Source organism: Alligator sinensis, unplaced genomic scaffold, assembly GCF_000455745.1.
Source record: "Alligator sinensis unplaced genomic scaffold, ASM45574v1 scaffold976_2, whole genome shotgun sequence".
Lineage (NCBI taxonomy): Eukaryota > Metazoa > Chordata > Crocodylia > Alligatoridae > Alligator > Alligator sinensis.
Window position 1 is genome coordinate 387,937 of NW_005842666.1, and position 11,197 is coordinate 399,133.

At 44.9% G+C, this 11,197-nt stretch overlaps 1 protein-coding gene and 1 long non-coding RNA gene across 2 annotated transcripts in view; one reads left to right on the forward strand and one right to left on the reverse strand.

Annotated features, from left to right (window-relative positions):
• Window positions 1-11,197, forward strand: part of PPFIA2 (PTPRF interacting protein alpha 2) — a gene marked incomplete at its 3' end in the record, with an annotated part of 557,753 nt that overhangs the window by 54,791 nt on the left and 491,765 nt on the right. The gene's annotated exons all lie outside the window — the stretch shown is intronic.
• On the reverse strand, window positions 3,242-7,427 carry LOC102385798. The gene is made up of 3 exons (XR_324975.1): window positions 7,394-7,427; window positions 4,440-4,477; window positions 3,242-3,380 (listed from the first exon to the last, which is right to left on the reverse strand). It is a non-coding gene; the product is annotated as an uncharacterized LOC102385798 (long non-coding RNA).

Here is an 11,197-nt window from a genome sequence, read left to right on the forward strand (position 1 = left end):
GATAAAGTGCCATTGGCTTTTCTGATGGCTTTGTCACACTGCCGACTCATGTTCATCTTGGAGTCCACTAGGACTCCAAGATCCCTTTCCACTTCCGTGCCACCCAGCAGTTCATTCCCTAGGCTGTAGGTGTGCTGGACGTTTTTCCTCCCTAGGTGCAGCTCTTTGCATTTCTCCTTGTTGAACTGCATTCTGTTGTTTTCTGCCCTGCTTGTTCTGCCCTGAAGCCGCACATTGCAGCCCCGGGCACTAAGCTCCATGTACTGCCTTGCTGGGCAGCCGCCCCAGCTCCAGTCCTGCCCAACTCTCTCCCTCCCTCCCCATGGGGACCTCAGTTCCCCCTCTTCTCCCCCCCCCCCCCCAACTTACATACGGGAGCTGTGCTCCAGGCTGGCTGGTGGCCATATGCATATACATGCACATGGCACCCCCTGCCTGATTGCCCTCCTCCCACTCCCTCCCAGCCTCCTGCAAGCTAGAACTCTGCCAGCTTGCAAAGAGCTCTTTGCAAAACTGCAAAATCCGTGGGTTTCCCCATTAAAATGAGAAATCTGCATTTTCCATTGGTCAAGGGGAAAATTTGTCTTTTTCTCCATTTTTCTTTAGGAAATGGAAACCCAGATCCCTGGTAATCACAATAATCATGTTCATATTTGGTCCATGTATAAGTTCTCTAGATATGCTAGATATAATTATTCTATGCCCCACTTTTATCTACTACAAAAAGGAGATTTTTATGACTCATAGGTATAAATCTGCTTATGTTATGCATGTTCAGCTATGGTTGTTCTATAATGATGATTTTTGTGTATTCTTCCTCTGCTTACCCTCATTAGTATGCATGCTCAGAATTTTGAGGGTGGGTAAACTTGTTTTTATTGTTTGTGGGCCTGGTATAGACTGATGTTTAAAGTGTGCAGTTGTGAAGGGCAGCACATGCTGCTAATGGAAAATTATACAAAGGTCACTGAAAGAGTAGTGCTCTGTGAACTATTTGGAGATCTCCAGTGGGATTGACTTCAGTTTTAGTGCTGAAACAGGGTGTCTGTGAGGAGCAGGAGAGATTCTAGACAGGTGTCACTCTCTGGGTGACTATGGATGACACTGGAAAAGAAAAGTGCTTTTGAGTTCAGATTCCTGGTATGGGTTCAGATAGAAGCCTGATTGTGTAGTCAGAAAAGGTAAAAATCATCCAGCCTGCTATTGAAATAAGACCAGGTCTGAGAGCTGGGGTTGTATAGGCAACCCAAAGAGGACCATTAGAAGAGTGGCAGTGACACCTGGTAGCAGCAGCCAGGGCAGCAGTTTCCAGCAGTGTGCTGTAATAATGTTCCCCATCAGCAGAGTGGCAGCAACTCCACTCCAGCACTTGCTACTTTGACTGGTGTAGGTGGTATAGCCCCAGAGCAGTGATCCCTGGCAGTGAGGAGCAGCAGGGTGCTGCAGGGTGGGCAGTACCTGCTACTATTGGCTAGTGTAGGTGCCAACGTCCCTAGATGGCAGCCCTGCGTATGCTGCCATTCCCAACTGAGTGGGTTAGGTGGTAGCTCCCCCCAGGTGGTTTGCCAGTGACCAAAACATAACTGTTTCAGGATTTAGCTAATGTTTTTAAGTTAAAGCTTTCTTTAAGTGTGTTTGCTGGTTTTCTTTTCCACTGTAGTAAACACTGTTTTTAGTTTTACATTGCCTGCAAGTAGGGGACATTTGTTCACCTTAAAATACTCAGTTAAAAAGTGTTTTTCCAGGTTTCTAGGTGGTGGCTCAAGCCAGAATTGGAAAAATGATGTTAAACTCCTAAATTTGAACCTGACCCTTGTTACTGCCACCCTGTGCCTGGCAGAAAGGTTACAATAGCTAAATATGACTAATCTATAAATACAGTTAAGTGCTGGCCCATGGTTGGCAATACTAGCCTATAAGCAGGCAACTTTATATTGTGTTCCACTTCAGTGTCATGTTTTGAACTCTATAATATGACATAGATACAGGCAGTGTTTCAGAGTCTTGTAGGCAATCCCGCTATGGGTCAGGGACCACTCAAAAGTAGCTTGATACAAATGTTTTTATTTGGCAACAATAATCCTGTTACAAACTTTTGAGGATTTCTTGGCTACCAGAACTTCCTTATTCCCCCAGCCTCTGACAAGTGTACCATGTGAATTACAAAAGTCTGCCTCAGGCCTTAACTTCTTGGCACAGGGTCCTACAAAACCTTAGGGCAGGCCTTGTTAAAAGCTATGCATACTGGAAGACTACTGCCAGATTATGTTAGGTTCACTTTGTAAAACTGAGGTTCATAGAGTTTCTACATGGGCATTTGCTTCTGATGAACTCCAGGGCATTGAACATATGAGTGGGTTTTTCTTCAGGCAGACTGACCTGGTCCATTAATGTCTGTAAACCTAATTGAGCCCCTGTCTTAGGAAATATTTTATTATGTCTCATCGCTAATATGCATTTGCTGTGATTCACTATTTCCTTTTTCCAGTCTGTTCTTTAAATGAATGTTCTTTGGCATATCAGTTTTCTATCTTCTATATTACATACTCTTCTTCATAGCCCAGAAAAGGGCACTGACTACCTTGGTAAAGTACAGATACTTGGGACATTACATTACAGGGGCAGCCAGTTCATAAGAGAGTTCAGTTTATTATCAGTTTGCCTAATCATGTGCCTGGACATGGATCTATGTCTATTTCTAAATCTATCCATTTTAGATATGCTCTCCCTGTATAGCATCCACTTCTGGAAACAGGATACTTCACTAGATTAGACTGACCCTGTATGGCACGACTTATGTTCTAATATTTAGTCTGTTCAAAAGAAAGGAATTACAGATCTCCACATAAGAAGAAAAACACGTTTTTGAGGATATGTGTAGCCACTTAGAATGGAAAAAAGGATCCATGAAATCAATTGGCTTCAAGTTGCAGTAAGCATGTTATTGTTGGGAGGAAGCAGAAATGGTTGCACTGCATTTATTACACTTAAAAACTAATGAAACGAAAGGTGCCAGTTACTGAAAAATTGTTCAGGAATAATTCAGGCTTCTAAAGCATTGCCAGTGTTACCGACTGCTCCCCAGTTACAGTGCAACATATTTTAAGTATTTCTGTAACAATGGCTTTCCCATATGTTGTCATTTTATGGCTTGGAGCATCTCTTCGCATGTTGGCAATATCCCTGAAAGCATGTTTACAACTAAACTTTTTATTAGCTCTATGAGGGATGATTAGGGCTGTGGATGATTTGGTTTCAAGGGGAGGTAGGGGAGATGGAAACCTTGTCAGCTGTTGGTTCTAACATGACTTGATGCCTACTGGTAACTGAAGCCGACTTGCTGCAATGATGCTGTTATCTTCAGGGTAGGCAATGACATCCTAGGGCAGATTGTTCATTTTAGTATATAATTTTGCTTGTACTCCAAAATCTATGTAACTTAAAAAAAGTTTTCTTATTTAAATGTCCCATAGAAAATGAGAAACTTTCTTTAGTTTACTCAGCTGTAAGTCAACCCTGAATTTAGAGATGTCCCCCCAATAATTAGATTCTATATATTGAAAATGAAAAGAATATAACAATTTTATACTAGTCTAATCAAATTTATTGGAGGTTTATCTTAAATTCACCCTTCTTCCACTGCTGCAGCAGGGAAAGCAGTGACTGTGGGGAGGGGGAAGGTAATGCTCTTGCCTTTGCCCCCCCCCACCACACTTTCCCTCTGAAGCCTTTCTGTCCCCATTTTACCACTCCTCACAGCCTCTGTACTTTTACCCTTAATCTCTGCCCCTTAATCCCACTTGCCACAATATCTGCCCCTTTTATGCCCCCCCCCACTTCCTACAGTGTCTGCCTCACCCCCTACCCCTTACTCCTTGCAGTTTCTGCCTCTCCCCACCTCCACTGGCCTTACTGTCAGGTGCTGCTTGGGCTCTGTTCCCTCCCAGATCACAGCACATGGAAGTACAGCCCTCACTGGGCCATGCAGCAGCAGTAATGCTATTAATTAGCTGGTCAGGAGATGGAGTTCCATGTGCTCTGTGCCTGGGAGGAAATCCAGCCCAAGCTGAAGCTGAACTGCACATGACAGTAGGGATAGGGACAGAAGTTACACATACACCGGTTTCAGTGATCAGAAACTGGTTTAAACCTGTAACAGAACAGAGAAGCTCAGTGCACATAAACCAGTTTCAAAATGGCCGAAACTGGTTTAAGATAAACCTGATTGAATGTCATACTTAACTGATTTGGGTCAAATTGGTTTATGAAACTTCTGTCCCAGACCCCTTCCTGGTTCAAGTGAAATCACAGTCCCCCGGCATCCCAAAATGCTCTCTCAAAGGGTGGGCAAGCCCAGCTGCAGCCCAGTCTAGGGTGGGGCAAACCCTGACTAGGGTTTGGGGCCAAGGAGACCCCCCCCTTCCCCCATTCATACTTACAACTGGCTGCAACTGTGTATTACAAATCCCAGAGACACCTGGAAGCAGGAAAAGAGTGATGAGCAACCCTGCAGAGTCCTGCTGCTGTTATTCTGAACTGCAAATCCTAGAGACCTTGGGGGCAGCAGGAAGAGGAAGTGAACACAGCCAGAGAGATGTGCTCTAGTGCCCCCTGGCTTCTGGCCTAAGCCACTGCAGGCATGTGGCTGCATTTCCTGAATCAAAGATGAATATCTGTTCATTTCTGTTTCAATTTAATCTGTGCAGCTTAGACTAACCTGCAAAGACTGAATTGATTCAGTCTAGGGCTTTTTGACTGTCTGTACCTAGCCCATGGGGCAGGGGGACTGAAGCTGCAGAGGGTGGGGGCAGGAGGCTCTCATGGGTCTGACTGTCCCTGACTTGGGCTCAGGATCAGTCTCAGAACTACAGCAGCTTCCCGCATCCCCCATCCCCACCCCACTCTGATTTATGTGAAAGTCTAAGACAAGGGGCTTTCCCCCATGCTGATGGGGCGGAGTCTCATCTTGGATTTGAGTAAATACAGTAATAAGATTACAGCTCTTCTATAGAGTTCTTAGATGACACTGAAAGTTGATACTCTTCCCCCCCCCACCCCTTTTATCCTTTTTTCCCTGTCCCCTAATTTCAGTTGAAACCTATTGTTTTTATCCCCAGTAATTTAATTCTAAGTCACTTCCATAAGTATAAGAACAATATTCGAAAAGGTGCAAAACTATTTTTAAGAGTTACTTTTGAACCCAGTGTCTTCCTTTACAAAAGTCGTTGCTACAATTCACAGGTACGCTTCCAGGACTTTTGAAATGGTGAGAATTGGGTGATGATAGGATATTGCTATCCAATTTGAATTTTTGTTAAGTTACATGTTTTATAACTCCTTCCCCCATTAACAAAAAAACCCCCCAACTCATGCAGTTGACTCAACTTCCAGATCCCCATCTCAAATTGAGTGAGGGGTCCGGTCCAAACTGCACATTTTGCCTGTCCACTGAACTATTTGCAGCCTGGCTTCAGGAAAGAACTTAAGTTTTTCATAATAAATGAAATCCTGAAAAGAAAAAAAAATGGGGCTGGCAGTAAAGGAAAGATGATCATTTCTCTGTGGCATAGAAGAGAATGAAAAACCCTGGAGTTCTGGATCACAAAGATAATTTTTAGATGAAAAAGTGAGAAGCTTCAAGCCCAAGGATGGTTTTGTATCAGTTACATTTTCCAAGGATACAGCATAAAGAATGATGGCTAGAAATATTTAGGATATTATATCTATGCTGCATCCCAAGGAAGACAGTGGTTTGTAGCAGGAACTCTATTTTAATATCGAAGGCATTTTTTTTTCTGCTGGAGCTGTAGAAAGAGGAAAAGTCAAGCTGCATCTTTGTCTCAGAGAAAAACTACTGAAGTACAGAATTGCATGTTCAGGGGGGGATGGGGCTGTTCTCATGCAGATCAAAAAACAAGCAAGTTGTGTTAACAAAGAAGAATAAGATGAAGTAGAACACATGAATTAGGGACATGGTTTATAAGTATTACTTCTTGCTTGTCCAGAAAGCTGTACGAAAAACAACTGCTGACCAAGCTTGTTACTGGCCTTAATGCTGGTTTTATATATTAGAACTAACTAGAGACTTTAAGGAAGGTTATTTATCCTGACATGGGCTTGATTATCCCTTTTCCCTATCTTGTGATAGGTAAAACCCTCTCTTCATTCAGTACACTCTCTGCAGTTTGTCCCCTTACGTCTACTCACTGAGCTTTTATAATCTCCTTGCATGCTGATGACAGAATAATTGATTCCACTATGTGATATGCTGTGGTGCACAGTCTCCTCATGACATCTGCTGCCACGTTTCAAGTACCATGAGTATACAGCGAAGAGCAGAAGACTACAGCAGGGGTGTCAAACTCGTCTGATCCCACAGGCTGGATGAATGCATGGAGTTGGGTCTGTGGACTTTTATCCTTCCCCCCTGCCCCTCTCCCCTAAGCCGGATCCAGCTCATGGCACCTGCTTTGGCTGGTCTGGGACTGTTGCATGCTGTACCTGGGTGAGGCCAGTCTGGGACCTGCACCACACATGGCACCTGCTCCCGACCAGTTGGGGTATACATGGCATACACTGTGGGTCCTGGACTGTCTGGGATGGCCCCTGTGTGTGATGCAGGTCCTGTGCCCTGTGTGCAGGGCCATTCTCATGCACACCATGTGTGGTGTGTGGGTGAACTCTCAGGCACCTGGGGCAGATTTTTGACACCCCTGCTTTATGGGTTTGTGACAGGTTGCCCTCCCCAGCGCCATCTTCCGGATCATCTGCACCTTACACGGGGCACCCTTGGAGCCCTCTTGGACCTTTGCTGTCCTGCTCTAATCTCGCCTGCCACATCTTGATGTTATTAGTATGCAAGCGGAAGACTACCGATCCTATTGGATATGTTGGGGTCTCTCCTATATGGTTCTGACCCCGTACCTAAGCCTCAGGGGCTATGCGTGGCTCCTACCACCCCAATACCATGCCCCAAGCCTCGCAGATGGAATAGACGTTGTTCAGTCTCTCTCTCTGTCTCCCTCCTTCCACGCCCTCCTCTCGGGCCTTCTCTGTAATGCTGCCCCGCTTCTCCGGGGCTCACCGCATTGCTGCCCCCCTTTTCGGGGCTCACCATGCCTGCACTGGGGCTTCTCCACAATGCCCCCTTCTCTGGGGCTTCTCAGCTGCCCCTCTCTGGGGCTAGGGTCTATACACCCCGAATACTGCGTCCTCACCGGCGCTGGGGTCCTCACACTAGTGCGAGTCCCCTATGAGGCCTCCTCCATTCCCTGATAGCCTCACCCAAACCACCGGTTATAAACAACATAACAAAACACAAGCCCCTATTCTATAGCATAACTTAAAGCCGCCCGGCTTATAGCCATCATCCTTTACCCGGCTTGGGCTGTACCTGCAGTTCTTGCATCATTGCTCGGGGAGCTCCTTCCTCTCTAGCTGCTGGCAGAGAACTGCCACCTGGCCTCCTGCCTGTGGTTTATATAGGAGCCAGGCCCTGCCCCTTCTTGTCAGCTGGCCAGGCAGGTGCAGATCATTAGCTCCCTCTAGTTGCCTCAGCAACCGGCACCTGAGGAGTCTTCCCAGCTTTCTCAGTAGCAGGCACCATAGTGCCCTGCTACAGGGTTCTAATCCATTGTTTTTTTTTTTTTATAAACAAATTAAACATGTACACTTTTGACTGAAATCTCTTACTACATTAGTAAAAAATAAAACAAGTAAAATACTCCTGACACAAGTATCAATAATGGAAGCAAAAGGTCAGATAAGCAGTTCTTAACTCATTCCCTTGCATCAATAGTTGTCAACCAGGGGGGATGCATACCCCAAGAGGTACTTAAAAAGGTTGTAGAGAGTACACTGCCTGCATGAGAAGAGCTGTTTTATAGAAGAGCAGAGATGCATTGGTTCCATATCGGATTGGCATATAAGGAAAATTGACTGTATCAGCAATTGGCTTTTTTTGGCTAATGTGGTTGATAAATGCCCTGTGTATGCACGCAGCCTGCAGGTGGACAGGAGCACAGCCTGGCAGCATAGAAGGCAGTCAGGTCTGGCTAGTAAGTTTGTTGTGAGGAGGCAAGGGGTATGGGGGGATGGGCAGATTGAGGCCTCTGGTGAGCGAGGGGGAGTGGGGTTGGGCGTGGGGCTAGGGCTGAGGCAGGCACTGTACAGGCGGGGTGCCATGGCTCATCTGGGAGGCATGGGGTGAGGTGGTGGCTCCTGCTGCTGTATGCAGCCTGGAAGGGCATGGGGGGCGGTGCCCCTGGATCTGTGTGTGGGGCAAGGGCGGGCTGCTGCTGCGGATTGGGGACAGGGTGGCGCTGGGCTCTTCCCGGTAGTGGGTCTGGGATGGGTCTGTGCTTGGGGTGGGTGGGCAGCAGCACTAGGAGGTGGTGCTACAGGCGGACTTCAGTGAATTTTGGAATGGCTGCAGCCTTTCACTCTGTAGTCCCCTCCCAGCACCGCCACTGCCTGCCCCAAGCACAGTCTAGCCTGGCGCCCGGGCAGAAAGAGCCTGGCGCCACCCCACAGTGCTAGCCCCAGCCCACAGTGCTAGCCCACCCTTGCCCCACGTGCAGATTCAGGGGGCACGCACCCACCATGCCCTCCCAGAGTGTGTGCAGCGGTGGGAGCTGCCACCCCCCTATACTCCCTAGAAGAATTGCTTGCAGCTCTGTCCCACACCCCAGCCCTACTACCTCCCTCACTTCTGGGTCCTCAATCTGTGAGCTGAAACTCTGAGACACAAGGGGTACACTTGTTAAAAAAGGTTGAAAACCCATGCCTTGGATAATCAAGTATAGGTGGGTTTCCAGTGGGGGGGTGGGGGATACCTCCATGTCTTCACGCATTAGGTTCTGTTCTCCTGAAGCTACTGCCTCTCACAAATGGGTATTTCTCTTTCTAACTCACAATCATCTAGCCTGGGTGGATCTAAGATGTTGAAAATGGGAGTGCAGATGGTGTGGGGAATCAACACACATGACACAACACATTTTTTTCCAGTTAAACAAAGTAGAAGCTTTACTAATATGCTAGAGGCCTAGGGCTATATTCAGTTTAAGATCAAAGCAAAAAAAAAATGTAAATTTTTTGGACTGTGCACTATGTTGCTAGATTAATCCTTGTAACTGCATGGAGGAGGAGTTAGGTTTTGTCCTGATTTTGCAGATTAGGAAACAAATCAAATGATTGCCCAAAGCCACACAGTAAGTTAGTGGGAGTGCTGGGACTGGACCCAAGTATAATTTATACTGAAATCCCTGTTCCAGCTACTTAAGGGGTAGGAAGTTGGAATGCCCCCCTGAGGTAGCTGTCTGGGCAGGTGAGGGAGCCTGGCTTTTGGACCTGCAGAAAATGAGGCAGACAGGCTGGCTACACCTACAGCTCTTTTGCCCTTTCCTTACACACCTTTCTGTATGTTTATTTCTGGTATATCAACCTTTTCCAGTGGAAAAGGGTCCATTGGGAAAAAAAAAAACTATCATCAGCCCTATTGTTACAGTTATCTCCACGCAGCTGAATTATTTCAGAAGAGTTTTAAGGATTTTTTTCAGCAAGAGATTCTTCAAGATATCTGAAAGGCAAAAGAAGAAAATAGTATTTGCTGTTGAGGACCAGTGTCATGTATCAGAGTTGACGAGACAGCTTTTTCTTCTCCTTGCTTCCCTTAAGCACCTACATTTTCCTCATATGCCACAGCCAAAAGAGTCCTTCCTTCAGGCCACTTTGTTTATAGCCACTCAGCCTGGTTTGTTTTGGCTTCAGGAGATGGTAGTGACTATGCTGGTTCACCTACCTCCCTGGTAGCTTCAGGCTCCTAACAGACGAGCTGACTGCATTTTAGTAATCCTTTAAGCAAGACAAAGAAATACCTCACTAGAAGGAGATGCGGAATATGATGCCTATGGGGCACATGGACTTGGAGTTAAGGGCAAGATAAAGTCTACATGTGGCTGAGCATGTAGATGACTGTTATAATTCAAAGTTGTGCTGTCAGAGGGTTTTAATAATTAATATTTTGTTTGGGATATTTGAGAGCAAAATAAGAAACACTACTCAGCTGATTATTTCTGCAAATTAATTACAATTAAAATGACATGTTAAAAAGTATGGTGCTTTGCTGTACAATAAAATGAAACTTTGAGATTCAAGATTTTATAGCACACTGTAATGAAATACCATTTTGAGACTAACTTCCATCTAAGATGCAAATTTTGGTTTGTATTTTATTTGAGTTCAGGGGAAAAGAACCTGTAATTGCAGCACTCCAAAAAACTTTAAAAAAAGTCATCTTCATAATAACATTATCTTCACTGTATCTATCTGCCAGTTGCTTCATCCCCTTCCCTTCCCCATTTCAAGCAGTGAGTGCACCAAAGTGAATTTGAACTCCTCCTTCATATACAATTTTTAAGCATGTAGGAAGTACACTTTTCTTGAAAACAGAATTTTACTTATTACTGTACTAGATTACATCATTGTTACTAGTGTGAGATTTAATATTGTATTATCTTTTAATAAATACAAGCCTGGATGATATTGATAGCCTTGGTGAATTAATTCCATGTTCAAATTTAAGTAGAGACAGAAGTTAACTAATTGTTTGTTATGGCTATCTTCACTTTATCGTTACAATTTGAGTCTTTGAGGATAAGAGTTCAAAGCATTATCCAGTTTGTTTGTCTTTAACAGAGAATGCATACTTGTTTTGAGTTTGTGACTTTTTCTCCCCTTCCCTCTTTGCATATGCTTATTTTGTTTCCTCCAACTTCATTATTTGTGTTTTCATTAATTCCTGATTGACTTCCTCCATGTATTCTACAAAGCAAATACGACAGTGCTACGTAGAGGGACGGATCTGGGTAGAATGGAGGGGAAGTCTAAATTGGTTAAGATCTAAAGTGTCTGCTGATTTTGTGCCCTTACAATGACCTCTTGGCTCCTTATAAAAGGTTCCTATTACATCCTATTGATTACTTTCTAGGAATCAGGAATCTAAACACCATAGCTTTCTTAATGCTGTGTATATTGGTGGTGGCGGCAGCATCTTGATATGGGGAGTACAGTCTTCCAGTGAGTTTGAGTTATCAGTGAGTCTGGAGATGGTTGACCAATCTGAGATCCATATGTTTGACTGCAGACACAGTAAATAGTTCTGGAAGAAAATTTGGAGTCCTGTTAATGTTACATCACA